The following is a 19760-nucleotide window of genomic DNA, read 5'->3' on the forward strand; positions in this document are numbered from 1 at the left end:
CGCAAAAAAAGGCGTAAACACGAAGCACTGTCGGCTTTCAGCCCCGACCGTGTCCGTGTCGTCGGGTGAGAAAGGCGACATCTCACTGATTCTGATCCGTCAGCGGGTCCGCGCTTCGTGTTTACGTCTTTGTGCACAATCGGTGTACCTGCTCTCATTTACTGTTTTAGCTGTTCGGTGGTTGTTAAAATGTAGTAATATTTATATTAAAAATCAATTCAGGATTTTAATTAAACAATATCACGTTATCCAAGCTAGAATCGATTTTAATCGATAATCAAAACCCACCCCAATAACTGTGTAATCATGCTTATGTACATCTGGATAATGACACAAACTGTGTGGCGCTTCACTTTTTAATAAACTAAAAGACAAAAATCAGATTATAGGATCTGTAGTGTTGTTTATTTATATTATGGTGCTTATCATTTGTGATATTTATTACTGTGTGCATACTTTAGTAGGAGAGATGAAATTAAAAAAAAAATATCTTCCTTGCTGGTTCCATCGAAGAAGAAATGCTCAAGCACGTAATCCAATTCCACAACACAGTGTGATGGGAAATCAGCTGTGTTTTGCTGTCCATTTTATTTCGAATCTGGCGCGAACCGGTGAACCAGTCCCTGAATCAGTCACGTGGTACGGACTGCCCGCGAGGCCGCGAACGTCACTGCATACGTAATCAAAGCAAGCCTCGATACGCGCTTCACAAAAACTCCCCCGAGATTACCCGACACACGATTCGACGCTTCGACACACAGGACACATCACTAGGTTACATAGACAAAAATACTTGGCTTGACTGGATAACATACACAGCCGGGGTAAACAACATGACAGACTGTGTGGCCTGCTCTGCAGCCCGCCCCACACTGTTCACTGTGCCTGCCCCTTTATTGTTTTGGGAGGACAGGCCAGGCTTTGATTGCATGCTTCAACTCCACATGAGGGAGAGGGTGGACCATGATTGCGCTGTATTGAGTACTCCTTTCCCAGTGGTAAGGGAAAGTGTCACCCCCCCGTGTTCTCCCCAAAGGCCGAAAATTATACGTGCCTAACTAGGGTAAATGTTCATGGTGTGCTAAAATAATAAATGTCACAAAATGGGACAATATGAGCAGCATTAATGTGGCTCGAGCCGATCTGTTCTGGTGGTGCGGTGACAAGGTGTTAAGAGACACTCTGCCCAGCAGCTGGTCAGCAACCTGCACCATTGTGAGGTTGGCACTCCCTATAGTGTTAGCAGGGTCCCACGCCTCTGCAGAGTGAAGCGAGATCGATCAACTGTAGACCAGACAACAAACGACGGAGGCCCAGAAAAGTACAATCAAACGATGAGTTTATTGACAACGGAGAACAACCATCAGCATATGGCCTGTTTTGCTCTGACAAAAATACACTGAGTTCTGGTTTTATAGCATAGAGGATCACACCCCCACATACACGTCAATACAGGTCAAAAATACATTATGTCCAGTCATTGTTTACAGACAAGGGTACATCTTGTACATCTCTAATAACTATGAACAGACATATAACTTCTCTTTTTGATAACACCTTCCTTTTAAGGTAATAACTTCAAGCTTCAGGGCCTCTAAGGGCTAATAATGGACCCTCATCCTCAATCACTAAGTAGACTGAATTGGCGCAGGTCTCAAATAAGAAGCAGAAGACACTTGGGCCTTCGCTCAGGCCTGCTACTAGATTTATGTGTATTGTAAGCATGCATGCAATTAACCTGCTATGTTCTCATCTTCCCTCAACATGTATCACCTGGACACTCTCACCAGTGAAGCTTAAAACCCTCTTGGATAGAACATCAACTCTAAACAAGCACAGATATGCATTGTGTATAGAATGAACTAAACCTGTGAATAAAATGAATGTGATGACAAACATATTCAATGCAATATGAACCCTGTAAACAATATGTGGCAGGATGAATGTTATCCCTCGGTCCAACCCACTTTCAGCCTGGCGCATTAGGGGGCGCTAGTATAAATAGTGGCCATTTGAGTGTCCCTGGATCGCTTGCCTGTGACCTCCTTTTTGGTCACCTGACTTCCTGTTGGTGTTGCTGAGATTAGTTGCGGGTTACTTTTCTGACGCCTCCATCGCAGCTGGTAGGTGTTTACTCATTGTAGTGTATATATTACTTTGCTTGATGGTAAACAGCTATTGTTTGTAGGTCGTAGCTGTAGAAGCCTCCTCTGAGCCATTCTGCTTACGTTTTATGACACGGCTTACTTGGTACGTAATCAACTTCTGTTACGTTCTCTGCCTTCTGTTGTTCTTTTATAGTAATTATTTATTATGCTTTGCAGGAAGTGTGGGCCTGAGTTTTGCGCCAAGCTACGTGAACTGAAGTGCTGCTGCTTTGCTGTGATGCTTTGCTTTGTTTGATCTTATTTTTACTGTCTGTTCTGGCTGCGAAGTTTCTTTGCTGCTGCCAGCCTTTAAAGTGGACGTCGGCGTGAACAACGGCCATATGCATGCCACGCGGGTCGGCTGGCGCGCATACTGATTGACTGACTGGATAATTAACTTATAGCCGTGCAGACGGCAGGTTGGAGCAATACGGCGATTCCGTTTGCTCCATATTTTAGAGTTTTATCCAGATTGTATGTTGTTTTCCTGTTGTTTGATTTGTAGTTTGGATTTTTGTTACGCCACTGGTGGGAGGCCCTTTTTCTAGCTGTAGATCACCAGTGTGGTCCTGCAGTTGGGTTATCCCCCAGCGTTATACATTAGTTTGTTGTGATATATTAAAATTTTCTTTGTTTCTTTTATTCAGATGCGGAGCGCCGACGTGGAGGAGACTAGGGTGCCTTGGTGGTGGGATCCTTTGCGTGTACACACCTGCCTTGTTTAGTTTATTAGTGTGAGTGTGTGATAGTGTGCTGCACTTGTGTCTTGGTGTGTTTTCTTTTGAGTTTGTGTGTGGCATCCCTGCCCCTCCACTGGTAAGCCTCAGCTCTGAATACCTTTTTAGCATACTTGTACACTGATATTTATGACTGTGCTTTTAAATGTTTTAATTAATAAATTGTCAGTTTATTTTATCATTGAACCTCGTCTCTGTATTGAGTATAACAAACCTAACTGCCTTCGTAGTGATTAGTGTTACCTCCAGTATTCTCTGGGTGAAATTCCCAGGGTGGCGTTGTCTTTTTAAAACTGTGAAGAGTAATTACTTTATTCCCACCTCGTGCTGCCACAAACTTGGCGTCTGTCGACAGGACATACTCTTTAAAAACAGAGCCGTGTGTTCCTTTTTATTTTTTTATCTGGTGTAACGTAAACTGTTCTTTTTAAATTTATTTTGTACAGGATAAAAGCAAAGCAGCAGCTACTTTGGTGTGGGATTCCACAGCTGTGTTACAGAGATGGAGGAAGAGTTACAGGAACTCAGGGACTTGATCGCGCAGCTGAAAGCAGATAATGAGAGGCTGCGTCAGGAGAGGGCTGTTGGGTCAGGTACTAGTGCTACACCTTCTACTTCAACTGCATCATCTGTTAACCCCCCAACTGCTAGTGTCTCTGTAGCAGAGAGACTAGTTTTTGTGCCCCGTGACAGAAAATGCCCTATGTTTAGAGGAAAATCAGGTATAGGGTTGAATGAATGGTTGGAAGAAATAGAAGCTTGTGCTAGGGCGCGTCATTTGTCTGTGGCTGATAAAGCATTTTTTCTGTTTGACCACCTGGAAGGGGAAGCACGTGAGGAGATCAAATATCGCTCTAGTGCAGAGAGGACTGATCCCGCTAAGATAATCACTATATTGCAAGAACTTTATGGTTGTTCAGACTCCTATGTAGCATTGCAGGAAGCTTTCTTCTCTAGAAAACAGCAGGAAAGTGAGACACTGCAAGAGTTTTCCCTCGCTCTCTTGGGTCTTATGGAAAAAGTTAAATCGAGTGCCCCCAATGGCATGCCCAATGCTGACGTTTTATTAAGAGATCAATTTGTTGAACAGGTCTTAGATAGTACCTTGCGGCGGGAGTTAAAGCAGCTAGTAAGGAGGCAGCCAACACTGACATTGCTAGAGATTAGAGGGGAAGCTATTAGGTGGGAACGTGAAGGGTTGCCTAGTGGCGTTAGACATAGAAGCAGTTCTGTCCCTTCTGTCTATGGCATTCAGTATGGGGTCCATAGCAGTCCTTCAGGAATAGCCCAGTCCACCCATTTGTCTGAGATGAGCGAGATGAAGGAATTGTTAAAGCGCCAGCAGGAGCAACTTAATCAGCTCACTCAGAGCATTGCTCGATTGCAGGGCCCCCATCGAATGTCTCGCTCAGGACGGAGCGATTCCATTATATGCCGACGTTGTCAGCAACCTGGACATTTTGCTCGGGAGTGTGATGGGGAACGTGTTCCTCGTTCCCGGCCTCCTTCGCAGGCCCCTCTGCATAATCGCAGGCACTCTCCTTTAAATACGGCTTCGGAAAACTAGCACCCTCCGTATTGCCGAGCCACAGTTCGGGTGGGGTGTCTATTGGCTCAAGGGTTGTTTCTAATGGTCCAGAGGCAGTCTCCAAATTAATTTCATCCTGTCCGCATATAGATGTAGACATGGGCGGTATAAAAGTACCTTGTCTGGTTGATACGGGGTCCATGGTCTCCACCATTACTGAAAGCTTTTTCCGCCAGCATTTTGAGTCCTGGGGTCAAGAGCGCCTCAAAGCTTGTCATTGGTTGCAGCTTAAAGCGGCTAATGGTTTGTCTATTCCCTACCTTGGTTATATTGAGCTAAGTGTAGAGCTCTGTGATAAGTTTCTTCCACAGTGTGGCGTGTTGATCGTTAAAGATCCTCCAGGTGCAGGACCTTCCACGGTTCCGGGTGTATTGGGGATGAATGTCATTCGGAAGTGTTACCACGAGCTTTTTGGGCAACATGGTGAAGCATTGTTTAGTTTGGGCTCTGTCACAGAGGCCCCTAAACCCCTTGTGCATGCGCTGCAAAAGTGCCATGATGTTAGTATAAGAGCCCCACTGGATTTGTCTGGCCATGTGAGAGTGAGAGGTAAGCGAGCATGTTGCATTCCGGGTGGTGTAATGAAAATAGTGGCCACCACCTGTTCTGAGCAATATTCAGGTGCCACAGTGTTATTTGAACCCAATGATGTTAACTTGCCTGCTGGACTTTTAGCATCCCCTGCATTGGTTCAAGTGGTTAGAGGTACTGCATACATACCAGTTGTTAATGTAGGGACCACGGCAGTCTCGCTTCATCCCAGGACCGTTATAGGGACCCTGGAAGATGTTCATGTGGTCAGTTTGCCTGCTGGTGTGACAGAAATACCCCCTAACATAGCCACAATGGCATCTCACACCGCCACTCCTACTGTGCAGGATCAGATGGAAGGGCTTGATTTGTCTAAACTGTCAGCAGAGGAACAGGGACAGGTGAGGTCTCTCCTTAGGAAATACAGCTCGGTCTTTTCTGCTCATGACACCGATTTGGGTTGCACTAACTTGATCTCCCATGACATTCCGCTCTTAGACGATATCCCTGTGCGGCAGCGTTATAGGCGCATCCCCCCTTCAGAGTACGAGGTTGTGAAAGAGCATATTAACCAGTTACTAGGGGCCAAGGTGATTAGAGAGAGTAGCAGCCCCTATGCTTCTCCCATTGTGCTCGTTAAGAAAAAGGATGGCAGCCCGCGCATGTGTGTTGATTATCGGCAATTGAACAACAAGACAAGGAAAGATGCATTCCCCCTGCCACGCATCGAGGAATCTCTAGATGCGTTGACTGGTGCCTGCTGGTTTTCCACCATGGATTTAGCAAGTGGCTATAATCAGGTCCCAGTTACGGAAGAGGATAGGCCCAAGACTGCCTTCTGTACTCCTTTTGGCCTATTTGAGTGGAACCGAATGCCATTTGGGCTCTGTAATGCCCCTAGCACCTTCCAGAGACTAATGCAACGCCTTTTCGGTGATCAACAGTGCCAGTCTCTGCTTCTCTATCTTGATGACATTGTAATCTTCTCATCAACAGTACAGCAACATCTTGAGCAGCTGGATGTGGTGCTAGGTCGGCTTCAGCAGGAGGGTTTGAAAGCAAAGCTTGCCAAATGTGCCTTTTTCCAGCGGGAGGTTCGCTACTTGGGCCACGTCATCTCCGATCAGGGTGTCTCCACGGACCCTAGCAAGGTGGAAGTGGTGGCTAACTGGCAGCCTCCTAAGACTGTTTCAGAACTACGCTCCTTTCTTGGGTTTGCAGCTATTATCGCCGTTTTGTAGAGGGTTTTGCCAAGTTGGCGGCACCTCTGCATAGACTGGTGGCAGAGTGGGGAGGCAGAAAATCAAAGAAGAGGTCAGAGCATGGTGTAGCGGAGAACTGGACTGCAGAGTGTGCTCAAAGTTTTGAGGCACTAAAGACTAAATTGACAACAGCACCAGTGCTTGCTTATGCAGATTTCTCTTTGCCTTTTATTTTAGAAGTGGATGCCAGCTATGGCGGCCTAGGGCAGTGCTCTCCCAGGAGCAGGGAGGTAAGGTGAGGCCAATAGCCTATGCCAGTCGGGGTTTGAGGCCTACTGAGCGCAATATGCTAAATTATAGCTCAATGAAGCTGGAGTTTTTGGCACTTAAGTGGGCCATGACTGAGAAGTTTAGAGAGTACTTGTTGGGCCACAAGTGTATTGTTTACACCGACAACAATCCTCTTAGTCACTTGTCTTCTGCTAAACTTGGGGCTACTGAACAGCGTTGGGCAGCTCAGCTCGCTTCGTTTGACTTCGACTTAAAGTACAGGTCAGGAAGGAGTAATAAGAATGCAGACGCTTTATCTCGCCAGCATCCACCTGATCCTCAGGAAATTAAAGCCATGGTTTCTGGTACAGCCTTGCCCGAACCTCTTCAACAAGCCTTGCGGCTGGGACCAGCTGAGGTATCACAAGCTGCCATTACAGTTTTGCCCCATCTCACTACTCCTGATCTTCATACCCTCCAACAGGTCGACCCAGTGATAAAAGAGATCCTGGTGTTCTGGAGACGGAAGCAGCGACCCAGCTTTGAGGAGCGGCAGCAGCTTGCCCCACCTGCTCTGGTGCTGCTACGACAATGGGATCGTCTGATTGAAAGGGATGGAGTTCTGTATCGTCAGGTTCATCGCCCTGACGGTGCTGAGGTGGTACTTCAGCTTTTGCTGCCTAGTGCACTAATCGAGCAGGTGTTGACTCATGTTCATCAGGACCACGGCCATCAAGGTGTGGAAAGGACCCTAGCGCTTCTCCGCTCTCCGCTACTGGCCAGGTATGTCTGCTGAGGTAGCTCGCTGGTGTCAGAGATGTGAACGTTGCCAAGTTGCAAAAGACACCCAACCAGCAGCTCAAAGTTTCATGGGACATTTGTTGGCTTCTCGACCAAATGAAATCTTGGCCATTGACTACACCCTGCTTGAACCCTCCCGGAATGGGCTGGAGAACGTCTTGGTAATGACTGATGTTTTCAGCAAGTATACATTGGCTGTTCCCACTCGTGACCAATGTGCAGCTACAGTGGCCCAGGTTCTCGTAACTGAGTGGTTTTCGAAGTTTGGTGTACCTGCCCGTATTCATTCCGATCAGGGTCGTAACTTTGAAAGCTCCCTGATCCAGCAGCTCTGCAAGTTTTATGGTATTGAGAAGTCCCATACTACTCCTTATCATCCGGCTGGAAATGGTCAGTGTGAACGTTTTAATAGGACTTTGCACAATTTGTTGCGGACCCTGCCAGTATCCAGAAAAAGAGACTGGAATGTATGTTTGCCCCAGTTACTCTACTGCTATAACACCACTCCCCATCAGGCTACTGGGGAAACTCCATTCTTATTGATGTTTGGGCAAGAACCCAGGTTGCCAGTGGACTTTCTGTTGGGCAGAGTACCGGACCCCATCAGTGGAGATGTGCACGAGTGGATTCAGGAGCATAAAGCCCGGCTACAGGTTGTACATGAAGGAGCCAAGGAACGACTGCAACTGGTTGCCGACCGCAGAAAAAGGCACCATGATAAAAATGTGAAAGAGGCACCCTTGAACGATGGGCAGTTGGTGTTCCTGCGTGATTTGAGTGGAAGAGGGAGATGCAAAATCCAAGATCGATGGAAGCCAGCGGTATATAGAATCCTGAAGGCACCTAAAGGAGGTGGGGCAGTATATACCATTGCACCTGCAGATGATCCTAGCAGTGTGAAGCATGTTCATCGTACCTTGTTGAAGGCTGTGGTAATAGCAGCTACACCACAGGAAGGGCCTGCTCCAAGCAGTAGCCCATATGGCCCAGAAATATCATCCGCAGAGCCAGAACATGACTCATCAAGTGACAGTGACCTGTTATTCCTGAGCATAGGAGCTCCTCAAGTAAATGTTTCACCATCTTACAGCCCAGTGGCAGTGATTCCAAGTAGCTCTGAGTTGTTGCTCCCGCCAGAAGACCAAACTTCCAATGTTCCAGCTACTTGTACAGTTACTCCGAGTGCAGCACCAGTTCCATCTAGCTCTGTTCCTGTTCCCTCTACGAGTTCTGATACAAGAAATGTGGTGGTGCGCAAAACAACCCGGTCCACGGCTGGCCAGCATTCAAATATCCATCATCTCCCAAGACCAACAGGGGAGGTAGCACAAGGGGCTGCAAACTCTATTTCTGAGCCTAGGGTACATGCTGTCTCTGCATTTTTTAGGCCTTGGGATTAACTTGGGTATCTTTGTAATCCATCATCGGGGCGACGATGCAAAAAGGAGGGGTAGATTGTGGCAGGATGAATGTTATCCCTCGGTCCAACCCACTTTCAGCCTGGCGCATTAGGGGGCGCTAGTATAAATAGTGGCCATTTGAGTGTCCCTGGATCGCTTGCCTGTGACCTCCTTTTTGGTCACCTGACTTCCTGTTGGTGTTGCTGAGATTAGTTGCGGGTTACTTTTCTGAAGCCTCCATCGCAGCTGGTAGGTGTTTACTCATTGTAGTGTATATATTACTTTGCTTGATGGTAAACAGCTATTGTTTGTAGGTCGTAGCTGTAGAAGCCTCCTCTGAGCCATTCTGCTTACGTTTTATGACACGGCTTACTTGGTACGTAATCAACTTCTGTTACGTTCTCTGCCTTCTGTTGTTCTTTTATAGTAATTATTTATTATGCTTTGCAGGAAGTGTGGGCCTGAGTTTTGCGCCAAGCTACGTGAACTGAAGTGCTGCTGCTTTGCTGTGATGCTTTGCTTTGTTTGATCTTATTTTTACTGTCTGTTCTGGCTGCGAAGTTTCTTTGCTGCTGCCAGCCTTTAAAGTGGACGTCGGCGTGAACAACGGCCATATGCATGCCACGCGGGTCGGCTGGCGCGCATACTGATTGACTGACTGGATAATTAACTTATAGCCGTGCAGACGGCAGGTTGGAGCAATACGGCGATTCCGTTTGCTCCATATTTTAGAGTTTTATCCAGATTGTATGTTGTTTTCCTGTTGTTTGATTTGTAGTTTGGATTTTTGTTACGCCACTGGTGGGAGGCCCTTTTTCTAGCTGTAGATCACCAGTGTGGTCCTGCAGTTGGGTTATCCCCCAGCGTTATACATTAGTTTGTTGTGATATATTAAAATTTTCTTTGTTTCTTTTATTCAGATGCGGAGCGCCGACGTGGAGGAGACTAGGGTGCCTTGGTGGTGGGATCCTTTGCGTGTACACACCTGCCTTGTTTAGTTTATTAGTGTGAGTGTGTGTGATAGTGTGCTGCACTTGTGTCTTGGTGTGTTTTCTTTTGAGTTTGTGTGTGGCATCCCTGCCCCTCCACTGGTAAGCCTCAGCTCTGAATACCTTTTTAGCATACTTGTACACTGATATTTATGACTGTGCTTTTAAATGTTTTAATTAATAAATTGTCAGTTTATTTTATCATTGAACCTCGTCTCTGTATTGAGTATAACAAACCTAACTGCCTTCGTAGTGATTAGTGTTACCTCCAGTATTCTCTGGGTGAAATTCCCAGGGTGGCGTTGTCTTTTTAAAACTGTGAAGAGTAATTACTTTATTCCCACCTCGTGCTGCCACAAATATTACTGATAAAATAATACTGTAGAACATGTTATTAATGCATTTATCATAAGGCAGATTATATGGCAGCAATAAAAGAATCTCTAAATCCCAACAAGAGGCCCAGGTAAGAAGGGCCCGTAGGACCACACCGGAAGATTTTGATTTGACTAAAAACTCCCCAACTTATATAGATGCTATAGGTGTCCCTGATGAGTTTAAATTGGCCAACCAGGTTGCAGGGGGGTTTGAGTCCATCTTCTTATGGGTAACTCCGAATAAGAATGTAGACAGAATCAACTATGTACATTACAATGTCCAACGACTGGCCAATCTGACACGGGATGCAGTGGCGGGCCTATCCGAACAGCTGGCTGCCGCATCCTTGATGGCCTGGCAGAATCGAATGGCTCTGGACATGCTCTTGGCTGAAAAAGGGGGGGATCTGCACTATGGTAGGTCCTCTGTGCTGCACCTTCATTCCAAACAACACAGCCCCAGATGGCACTGTAACCAGAGCCATGGAAGGTTTGCGAACACTGTCATCTCAAATGACAGAGGACTCCGGCATTACTAACCCCTTAGACGGGTGGTTCAACAAACAGTTTGGGAAGTATAAGGCCATAGTAATGTCGTTGCTAATGTCCATAGCCACTTTTATTGCCATTCTCACATGCTGCGGCTGTTGTCTGATCCCATGCCTCCGCACCCTAGTGAGTAGATTAATCACAGTGGCACTGACAAGAGAAAGCGAGTCTCCCAAATTGCAGCTTCCCCTATTGCAGGCTGAAGATTACACTGATAATAGCGAGAGCGAGGATGATTGTGATGAGTGAAATTATTTTCCTGGCACTGTAAGAATGATGCATATTGTGAAACCTTTTTGAGTGTGCAATATTGCTGATGTAATTAACAGAATGTTAGGAAGAGAAATCCTTGGTACTAGTGATTGAGATGCAATCAAGAGGGTGGGAACTGTTGTGGGATTTCTCTTTAGTGTATTGTCCTTTAATGTATTGTCTTGGTGAAATGCTTTCATGTTACTTAGTTTAGTACGTCTGGTTCACACCTCATTCATGCCGGGAAAACAGACGGTGAGAAACTGGTGAATGTCTCCGAGGAGACGGAAGCCAGGAGACGGAAGCTCACACAGGAAGACTTGACCCCAGAGTGGGGGAGATTCACACAAGTGATAGAGGGTCTTTCTGTTTAGAGCCAAGGTGTGAACTGCAACTGTAAAAGCATTTTGTTCTGCGACTGTGTATAAAAGGAACTTGAATTGTTCATTGTCAGAGACGACTTTCAGTGCCCCCTGACTGACGTCCCTCCTCATGCATGAGATAGCTGAAATAAAGGTGTTGTTACAACTCATCCCGTCTGCAGGTGTGAAGAATAGAAATATTTTCCTGCTATTATTTGCTGCTATTAGTATAATCATCATTAACATTTCATGATTGAGAGTGATGTTGCATTCAGATGCATTCAGATGTTCAAATATATTGGTATTATATAAGTCTTTATTATAGGTCCAGTAAGAACCACTTTAAACTGTTGAGTTGAATCTATAAACCGAAATGAGACAGGGAGTTATAGGCTTTTGAAGTTGCAGGTTGTGCAGAAGTGAAACCGAAAGCAGAGCGAGTGCAAGCCAAAGAGTAGGGTGTTTATTATGCATTTATCTTTGATTTAAGCTTTTAGTAGAGGCTTTGGATTAAAACATTTATTCAGTAGATTACATATATAGTTCCAGTTAGGTTATTATATGTAAGGATGAGCCTCTGTTCTGGTGAAAGGTCAGAAGTGTAACGGGTGAGATGTGAGAGCATTTAAGGGCGAGACACACATACAGACACAAATAGTGAGAGGTCATGACACGTACGCAGTACACAGCATGCACGCGCCCCCGCACGAGCACACACACACAGATAGACTCATTTAGGTAAGAGTTTATAACTGCAAAGTTGTGCCTGTATGAGTGACATTTTGTGCAGAATGTGGACCTGATGTTCCAGGAAGATAAGCCTGGGCAGGATGGAGACAGGAAGCATCAGCCGTCGACGCGAAGATGATGTTCTATGTTAAAAGTCATTGTGGTTTAGGCTGACGTATGCTGTATTAAATCTGCCTAGCAACAGAAAAGGGGGCGGTACAATTCTCACCTCTATAAAGTCTTTGTTTTGACTTTTTGTAAGACAGTTCAATACTGATTGGGTTGTTGAACTCACACATGTGTAATTCATTAAAATGCCGTCTAAATTGCATACGCCTGGATCTGTGGTTATTTATGGATTCCTTCTCTCAACATTGAACCCTAACACAGGCTTTGGTAATTAAAATTTCCACAACAGCAGCACGACGAAGGCTAGACCGTCCCATTTCACAAGCCTCTCACTTCCGCACTTCTCGTACTTATAGTACGCACCGTCCGTAGTGCGCATACTTCAAGCGTGCAGACCCTGAATTGGGATACAGCCAGTGACTTAAACTAAAGGCCAGAACACCAACTAATGTAAAATGAACAAAACTAAAAATAACCCTTAGTACAAAATCAAACCAGCACAACTCAAAAACCCAAACAAATCATATATTTAGAAAAACAAAACAGAAACTGCTATCACTGATAGCAGCAGCAGAGCACATCACTGGCATGAGTCTTCCTGCCATTCAGGACATTTATCTTCAACAGTGCCTCTGTAAAGCACACAGCATCATCAAGGGCCACAGCCACCCAGCATGTCAGCTGTTCTCCTTGTTACCATCCGGGTGAAGTTACAGTTAAGTTAGTCTGCCTGCTCGAACTACAAGACTTCAGTTTTTACCAACAACCACAACACTGCACACAGAAGCTGTCCTACAGTTTCACAGGTACATACTACACTCTGCACTGCTCACTTCATTTTTATTAGTATTTAAATAAAAATTAAAACTCTTACAGATGATGTTTAGTCTGTTAACATTTTTACTGTATTTTTCACTATATTTTATATATATATTTTGTTTGTTTTTTACTATCTTTTACTGTACTATACTGCTGAGTGACTGTTTTCTGCTCGTCAAATACATTTCATTGTAATGTAGACCCTGTGCTTACTTGCATATGACAAATAAAACTGAAACTGAACTGAGAATTGGTCTGTGGCTTTCTGTCAGACTCGGGGGCTTCGGTGCTGGTTTTTGTCGCCATTTTCCCCTTTACCAGGTTTCAAAATGGCACTTTTGATTTTTGTGAAAGACACACTCTCCGGACTAATTGAGTGACGCTGTTTACCAGCAAATATGAGATATGCAGTCTGACAATGTCACATGAACCCTGGCTGAGCAGGTATTATTTTAGTATCTGGTACCAGGTAGTATTACCAAAAGGAAAACCCTGAAGATAATGGTGAACCATTGTGAGTTGATTCGAGTAGGTAACAGTAACAACATTAACTACCAAAGTAATAAAATTAACAACATTTAGAACAACAATAGTAGCAATAATAACAACAATGTTAACAATAACTGTAACAGCCATGGTAATAACAATAGCAAACGTGACACTGTAACAACAAAAACATAATTACATAACACTTTGCACTTCATCCTGAACTCTACATTCAAACTGGTTCAGTGCAGCTGTACGACTGTAAAACACACAGTATATGATTAAATAATAATATATAATTTAGAGGAGTGCAGGATGTAGCAGCCAGCTGGACGTCACTACTCAGACTGGTTACACTGTGGTGAAGGTGTGTGGCTCGGCTTGAGTGAGGAGTAGATGACCGCTGGCTCTGATGGAAGATCTGAACACAAACACACAGATTGGAGGAAGTTTAGATAAACATGAGAAAAAAAACTGCACCGGCTCTGTTTGTTGATATCCACAAAACTGTCTTACACAAATATCAATAAATTAATCTCAGAATTCTAACAATTAATATTGAAATATATAACTATGTGTTAGTAGTAGTCAGATCTTTTATTTTTGAATGACAGAACTCTGATGCTTTGCTATATTATAAGCTGCCTCTGTTTCCTGAGTCCTTCCATCGCATGTCATCATCAACCTTCTGCTGGACCATCTCAAATTTGCATTAAAAATAATCATAATTTTAAGATATACTAAGAGGCATTAACAGTGTAGCATATACTGGTTCGTTTTTACAGTGAGAAAAATGGGATTTTTTTAGGCTAGGTTTTAAGACACTCATGTTCAAACATGAATGTCCAAAAATGTGTGAGAACATGCTACAAGCTGATCATTTAAAATACACATGTGTGTATCTTTAAAAGTATTTGATATATGAAGCTAACATTTCACAACAAGCAGAAAATTATGTAAAACTTTGGTGATCACAGATGAAATGACTGTCTCGGATTTAATAGCGCCGTTCCAGTCTTACTGACCAATCAGAGCTTTTCACACCACTTTCAAATTAATACCACATTTTTTTCCTTCTATATTTACTTCATATACTTTTCGACTCACGTGCAAACCATGATTATTCTCCAGCAGCTGTGTGTATTTTGTGTTTAATCTCTTCATATCTTTGTAGTGAGCCTGTCAGGCTTGTGGATCATGTAATCACCTTCATGTGCTGCTGCAGGCTGAGAACTAAGATTTATTATTTGATTAAGGATTGGACCTTTATTTTCTCAAGGGGGGGGGGGGTTGCAGCGAGCATGAAAGAGGAGCAGCTCTACCTCTCTGTCTGCAGTTCATCTTGATGGGGATCTGTGCATAGTTGATGTCAGATGTTCTGTGCACTGAAGAATAAACTGCCGCTGGATCGCTCTCTGCAAAACATGACAAAGTCATGTGACTGACCCAGAACTCGTGTTTTAGGGTGAGAAAAGGTTTGACATTCCAGGAATAACAGCGGCAAATGTGAGGCCACAGCATAGCCTGTCTTTAACATGCAGCAACCTTAACACCTCTGCTCGGTTTAGCTCTCAAAACAGGAAACCTAATGACCACAGAGCTGCTCACTTGGCACAATGATGTAACAGTCTTACACAATGCATCATGTAAAATAAGCACTTTACAAACCTGTGAAAGTAAACCTTTTTTTTAATTATACCTGACCTGACTAGTATGTGACAGGAGTTATATGAAGTGCTGCACCAAAGATTATTATAACCTGCAAATATTCAAAGCTACGCTAGTATAGTCCAAGAATAAAAACATGGAGCTGCTTTAATGTGAGAATTACAAGAAGGGATTTCATTGTTTCTGGCTCTGGTTCAACATCTTTAATGCAGGAGATTTTTAACAGTGGACTGAAATCTTTGTGCATTATGTGCAAGCAATTTTCAGTCCAGACAAAGAAACTGATCAACCTGACCTGATGAAAAACCAGGGGATGAACCTGCAGTCCATGCTAAAAGAACCTGAACCAAAATGCATGAAACACATGTTCTAAACCCTCAGCCATGCACCTCACAGAGCCTCATGTGGAAGCACAAGAGGATTATCGCTCTCCTGTACCTCTCATCATCTTTGACCCATTTCCATCATCTGCTGATGTTCTTCTCACTGATGAAGAGGTGGCAGCTGTCACAGCATCACTCACTGCAAAATCAAATGCAAAGATTTTCCATTAATAGCAGAACTTTAAATGCTGCTGATTCAGCAAGATTAATATTTATAAGAAGGCGAAACGTGTTTAAAATGAAAAGCGAAGGAAAAACTGCAGTCAGAACAAAATTAAAAAAGTGTTTCTATCTTTTCTTTCAAAAAACAGGAAACTGGACTGAACCGCTCACATCAGCTTTCTTTGACCACAACTCTCACATACAACATCTCACTTCACACACAGTGAAAAAAATTACCAAACTGTGTACAGTGTACAAATGTATATATTCAAATATGACATTAATCATAAAATGTTATTGTAGAAATTGATGCACAAATACAGCATGTAGCTTAGATTAAGTCATAATTAAATCTCAGTTAAAAATGTAAATGGTCTGTGGCTCAAACTGGTCCTCACAGAGACAGATGTGTGGAAATAACACGTGCAGCATGTGGCAGCTTTTAAGCGATTGTCTTTGCTCTGTTTCCACTTAGATGATGTTAGTGTGAGCTGTGACTGTCTGAGATGTGGCTGTAGAAATTAGGCTCAAAGTGCCAAAACACAAAATGGAGATTATAATTTACTGATTTTTTTTTAGGTGATTTGTTTAAAAAAAACAACGGTTTGATGTGTCAACATGAAGTGTGAGCAGAATGTGTCTCACCTCCAGTTTTTCTCTGGATGCATCGTCTCAGCACTAGTAGCAGTATGACCAGCAGCAGCAGCCCAGTTATGGAGGAACAGACACCATCACAGAGAGAGGAGGAGAGGAAAAGGGGAGGAAAGGGAGGCAGTGGAGGCTGATGGAGGAGGAGAGGTGGAGAACCTGCAATTAAATAGAAACTGAATTTCCTGGAGGAACCTACCTGAGGATTAATAAGTCTATCAATCTAGCAAAAGAGTTCCAGACTTTATATTAAGAGGTTTGGAGTTTCATCAAACTTTATAACTTTTCAGTAAAAAAAAAGAGGGAAGAGGTGAAGAGGTTAGTTATGTGTTTCTGTAGACTAGTCCTGAATACTAGTTAATGATTTTAATATCAGCAGAAAGGAACAGATTCTTGAACATAAAGTGATTTAAATGTTTAAATCCTAATAAAAACCTACTTAAAAATAATAGGACTAAAGGTGGATGATATAAAACGCGACCATCGATCTTTGCTTTTTAATGAGGCTTTCTTGGTCCTGTGACACACGATGAGCACATGGCTACCAGCAGCTCGATTTCTTGAAGGAAATAATGTAAAAAGTAAATTAATCTGTTAAGTTGTTACCTACAGACAGTTTGCAAATCTGTTTAACTTGGAGAGAAAATGTTGTCCTTTTCCTAATATCCTGTCTTTAATGGTGAATGTTCATAATAAATATCAAATATTTATTATGAAATAATTTTTGTTCTCATTTCAGAGTTTTTAATGAGCTGCAGGAACCCTGTGCTGCGTGAGTGGAGAACAGCCAAGTCTCCTCCTCTGATAAACCTCCACATGTACCACTGAAACAGTTAAATTAGTTTGAATCTGAAATCAGGGCTCAAACTACTTGTTCTGAGACCATTTCTTATTTTTCACACCAAACTGTTTAATAGACAAACTTTACACAGAGTTCATCAAATATAACTAACGCTTTAACATTATCAGGATTTCATAAAACAAACTTCAAATCAACAGGAAGACAGCCGCAGAACATGTGGATCAAAATGAATTCATTAAAAAACAACATGTGGACTTCAAGGATACAGTAATACACTAAAGTGAAAGGAGGAGCCAAAAATTGAAGGAATTTGAATTAAGTAAAAGTCACCTGTGATCTTTAAAATGGTCCTGATGTGTGCTGCTGTTTTAACTTTCAACATTTCTTTGCTGCCACTGTGAAAATGAATGTGTTCTTTGCCTAATTAAATAAATGTTACACTGACTCACTGCTTCATCTTCTGGTACAACTGGTATTATATGGAAGTACAGCCCAAAACCAGTTTAGATTGAGTTTCTTTTTCTGGACATAAAGTCACAGCAGGTGTTGTTTCAAAGCTGGTGGACAGATTTAGTTCATTTTGGAAGTATTAAGAGCAACTGCTGTGAAAACATTTGCAGTTTTGGGAGAAATGATTAAGAAAAGGGATTACCACAGCAGAAGTTTAAATATGAATGAAGGATTGAAATTTAACTGAGGTAACACATAAATGAATACAACTACTAAACACTACTGTGTCCTAAGGGAACAAGGTTAAAATGTAACAGGGATAAATTTTAGAGAATTAAAATCCCTCAAAGGAAAAAAATAAACTTGATAACATATCTATACATGCAGCTTCTAAATGTAACATTCGGGATTATTCACTGCAGGTCCAGAAATCAGAGCTGCCTCATCAGACCCAGTGTGACATCAGCTGACACTCTTTACAGGAGATTCCATCTGAACTCTGGGAGCCTGATCTCAGGTTTTTAAGTCCCACCCTGAAACCAGAAGAGGATTTTCTCTCTCTTCAGATTCATTGTGATCCAGTGATTCAGTCCTGCATGATCAGGCTGATGTTTGCACAGAGCAGATAATGAGTGAATGTTTTTGCACATGGTAACAGTGAAACAGTTTATTACAGCGTGGATCGTTTGTGTTCGGAGTATGAACTGAGATCCTGAAGCTCTTGTCACACTGGTCACAGCTGAAGTTCACTTCCATGTGTGTACGTTCATGCTTGTTACGATGACCTGATTGTGAGAAGCTTTTGTCACAGTGTCTGCACTTGTATGGTGTCTTCCTGTGTGGATTCGCTTATGCTTTTTCATTGAGCTCATGTCCAGTGTGAAAGATGACCCACACTGGTCACAGATGTGCTTTTGACCCCACTGTGGAAGAGGTCATGTATTTTAATGTACTTGGTGTGTGGAAGTCTCCCACATTCTTTGCAGTAGATCATTTTGTCTCCAGTGTGTCTGTTGATGTAGTTTTTGGTCCGTTGATGATTGGAAGGTTTTCTACAAAGGTCACAGAGAAACTCTTTCCACCACCACAGTGACGACAGGGTTGAGAACTGGATCCATGTGCTTTGCTCCACTTCTAAACAAAGACAGTGTAAGTTTTTAATCTGAACGTCGCCTGAAATAAAGAGCATCTCTGCCAACGTCTGTTTACATTACAACACTCAGCTTACTGAGAGAAAATGATTCTTCATTTTTCCAAACAGTTCATTCAGTATAACTCCATAAGTTTACTGATCAGACTTGTTCCAAACAATCAGGTTAAAATTACAAGATAAAAATATACATCCTCACAGTAACTGCACTTGTAGAGTTACTTTCTGGTGTGGATCTGTTGGTGTTTTTTCAGCTGATGCGGATATTGAAAAGACTTTCCACACAGGCCACAGCTGTAAGGTTTAACTCCACTGTGGATGAGTTGGTGAGTTTTAAGGCTTTGAGGCCGGTAAAAGACTTTCCACACAGGTCACAGTTGTACGCTTTAACTCCACTGTGGATGACTTGGTGAGTTTTTAAGCTTCCAGCCTGGGTAAAAGACTTTCCACACAACTCACAGCTGTACGCTTTAAATCCACTGTGGATGACTTGGTGTGTTTTTAGGTTCAGCCTGGGTAAAAGACTTTTCCACACAAGTCACAACTGTATGCTTTAACTCCACTGTGGATGAGTTGGTGTTTTTCAGGCTTTGAGCCAGGGTAAAGATTTCCACACAAGTCACAACTGTATGCTTTAACTCCACTGTGGATGACTTGGTGTGTTCAGGTTTTGAGCCAGGGTAAAAGACTTTCCACACAAGTCACATGTATGCTTTAACTCCACTGTGGATGAGTTGGTGTGTTTTCAAGTTTGCCAGGGTAAAAGACTTTCCACACAACTCACAGCTGTAAGGTTTAACTCCACTGTGGATGAGTTGGTGTGTTTTTAAGCTTCTAGCCCGGGTAAAAGACTTTCCACACAATCACAGCTGTACGCTTTAAATCCACTGTGGATGACTTGGTGTGTTTTTAGGTGTCCAGCCTGGGTAAAAGACTTCCACACAGTCACAACTGTACGCTTAACTCCACTGTGCATGACTTGGTGTGTTTTCAGGCTTTGAGCCAGAGTAAAAGAGTTTCCACACAGTCACAGCTGAACGTCGCTCTCCAGTGTGGATGACCTATGTTTTTAGTAAACCCTTCCCAAAACCCTTCCCACACTCGTCACAGGTGTATGTTTCTCTCCCTT

General features: G+C 43.2%; 2 long non-coding RNA genes across 3 annotated transcripts; one reads left to right on the forward strand and one right to left on the reverse strand.

Moving 5' to 3' along the window:
* The first annotated feature begins 1916 nt into the window (after positions 1-1916).
* LOC109200585 (uncharacterized) lies at positions 1917-9684 on the forward strand. Of its 2 annotated transcripts, XR_002060740.2 has the most exons (4): positions 2131-2250; positions 2325-2963; positions 3331-3477; positions 9597-9684. It is a non-coding gene; the product is annotated as an uncharacterized LOC109200585 (long non-coding RNA). The 2 variants fall into 2 exon arrangements; XR_002060741.2 differs by lacking the exons at positions 3331-3477; positions 9597-9684 and adding an exon at positions 1917-2123 and having other exon boundaries at positions 2189-2250; positions 2325-2882.
* A 4003-nt stretch (positions 9685-13687) lies between these two features.
* On the reverse strand, positions 13688-16301 carry LOC109200584 (uncharacterized). Its single transcript, XR_002060736.2, has 4 exons — positions 16227-16301; positions 15475-15558; positions 14691-14783; positions 13688-13789 (listed from the first exon to the last, which is right to left on the reverse strand). It is a non-coding gene; the product is annotated as an uncharacterized LOC109200584 (long non-coding RNA).
* Positions 16302-19760: the final 3459 nt, after the last annotated feature.

This window comes from Oreochromis niloticus, unplaced genomic scaffold (genome assembly GCF_001858045.2).
Source record: "Oreochromis niloticus isolate F11D_XX unplaced genomic scaffold, O_niloticus_UMD_NMBU tig00007980_pilon, whole genome shotgun sequence".
Classification (NCBI taxonomy): Eukaryota; Metazoa; Chordata; class Actinopteri; order Cichliformes; family Cichlidae; genus Oreochromis; species Oreochromis niloticus.